Genomic DNA, 2,426 nt, shown 5'->3' on the forward strand with positions numbered 1-2,426 from the left:
ATTCAGCTTTTTTTGTTTTATGAATGCGTTTCGGTTTTTTTAACGTAAATATTCATTGGCAGATGCTTTCTGACGGTTCTGTGATGTCTCCCAGTGTACCGGCTTTGCTGTCCATCGGCATTCCAAATTTCACATTTATATGACACCTGGAAGATACCGAACGTTGATAACACCTCGTCACTCAGTCAATGGTGAGAAGGAGCTTGATATGGAAAATAATGCATACAATTTGTTTCGTGGAGAGGCAATGGTCAAGTTTGCGCGTCTTCTGATTCCTGCCGATTCAAATTTGTTAATTCGCTGACAAAATGTGAGAATGTAGAATTTTGGAGGATGTGGGTATCGATCCCACTGCCTCTCACATGCAAAGCGAGCGCTCTACCATTTGAGCTAATCCCCCGATTCCTCGAGATGATTTCATATAAAGGCAAGCTTTATTATTATTAAGAATGATTTTAATTTATCTTGCATGATTTCAGCTTTGATTATTATTTCACAGTCTGCAGTGATATAAATAGTAATTTTCAAATGTTTTGTATCTATTCAGCTTTTTTTATTGCATGAATGTGTTTACGATTCGTTTTTACGTAAATTCTCATCGGCAGATGCTTTCTGATGGTTCTGTGATGTTTCCCATTGTTCTGGCTTCGCTGTCCGTCGGCATTCCAAATTTCAGATTTCTTTGACACATGAAAGACACCGAACGTTGATATCAGCCAGTCAATCAGTCAATGGTTAGAACGAGCTTTGCATGGAAAAGAATGCATACAATTTATTTCGCAGAGTGGTGATGGTCAAGTTTGCGTGTCTTCTGATTGATTCCATTTTAAAATTGTCAATTCACTGACAAAATGTGGGAATGTAAAATATTGGAGGATGTCGGTATCGATCCCATTAACTCTCGCATACTAAGTGAGTACTCTACTATTTGAGCTAATCCCCTTTTACCTTTTGGTGATTTTGTATGAAGGCAAGCTTTATTATTATTATGAATGATTTTAAGTTATCTTGCATTGTCTCAGCTTTGATGATTATTTCACAGTTTACAGTGATATAAATTGCAATTTTCAAATGCTATATGTCGATTCAGCTTTTTTTTGTTTTATGAATGCGTTTACGGTTTTTAAACGTAAATATTCATTGGCAGACGCTTTCTGACGGTTCTGTCATGTCTCCCAGTGTACCGGCTTCGCTGTCCGTCGGCATTTCAAATTTCAGATTTCGATGAAACCTGGAAGATGCCGAACATTGATGTGAGCCAGTCTGTCAGTCAATGGATAGAGGGAGCTTTATATGGAAAAAATGCATACAATTTATTTTGCAGAGTGGTAATGGTCAAGTTTGCATATCTTCTGATTCATTCCAATTCAAAATTGTTAATTCGCTGACAAAATGTGGCAATGTAAAATATTGGAGAATGTGGGTATACGATCCCACTATCTCTCCCAGGCTAAGCGAGCACTCTACCATTTAGAGCTAATCCCCTGTTACCTGTTTGTGATTTTATATGAAGGCAAGCTTTGTTATTATTATGAATGATTTTAATTTATCTTGCATTGTCTCAGCTTTGATGATTATTTCACAGTTTACAGTGATATAAATTGCAATTTTCAAATGCTATATATCGATTCAGCTTTTTTTTGTTTTATAAATGCGTTTACGGTTTTTTAAACGTAAATATTCATTGGCAGACACTATATGACAGTTCTGTGATGTCTCCCAGTGAACCGGCTTCGCTGTCCGTCGGCATTTCAAATTTTAGATTTCGATGACACCTGGAAGATGCCGAACGTTGATGTGAGCCACTGTCAGTCATTGGATAGAGGGAGCTTTAAATGGAAAATAATGCATACAATTTATTTTGCAGAGTGGTAATGGTCAAGTTTGCGTGTCTTCTGATTCATTCCAATTCAAAATTGTTAATTCGCTGACAAAATGTGAGAATGTAAAATATTGGAGGATGTTGGTATCGATCCCACTACCTCTCGCATGCTAAGTGAGCACTCTACCATTTGAGCTTATCTCCCGTTACCACTTAGCAATTTTCGAAAAAGGCAAACGTTATTATTATTACGAATGATTTTAATTTATCTTGCATTGTCTCAGCTTTGATGATTATTTCACAGTTTACAGTGATATAAATTGCAATTTTCAAATGCTATATATCGATTCAGCTTTTTTTTGTTTTATGAATGCGTTTACGGTTTTTTTAAACGTAAATATTCATTGGCAGACGCTTTCTGATGGTTCTGTCATGTCTCCCAGTGTACCGGCTTCGCTGTCCGTCGGCATTTCAAATTTCAGATTTCGATGACGCCTGGAAGATGCCGAACATTGATGTGAGCCAGTCTGGCAGTCAATGGATAGAGGGAGCTTTATATGGAAAATAATGCATACAATTTATTTTGCAGAGTGGTAATGGTCAA

The 2,426-nt window shown here is 37.0% G+C and overlaps 1 non-coding gene across 1 annotated transcript; it reads right to left on the bottom strand.

The window, feature by feature from the left end:
- Positions 1-327: 327 nt before the first annotated feature.
- Positions 328-400, bottom strand: TRNAA-UGC (transfer RNA alanine (anticodon UGC)). Its single transcript has one exon. It is a non-coding gene; the product is annotated as a tRNA-Ala (tRNA).
- Between the last annotated feature and the right edge of the window lie 2,026 nt (positions 401-2,426).

Source organism: Myxine glutinosa, chromosome 1, assembly GCF_964187855.1.
Source record: "Myxine glutinosa chromosome 1, kmMyxGlut1.1, whole genome shotgun sequence".
NCBI lineage: Eukaryota > Metazoa > Chordata > Myxini > Myxiniformes > Myxinidae > Myxine > Myxine glutinosa.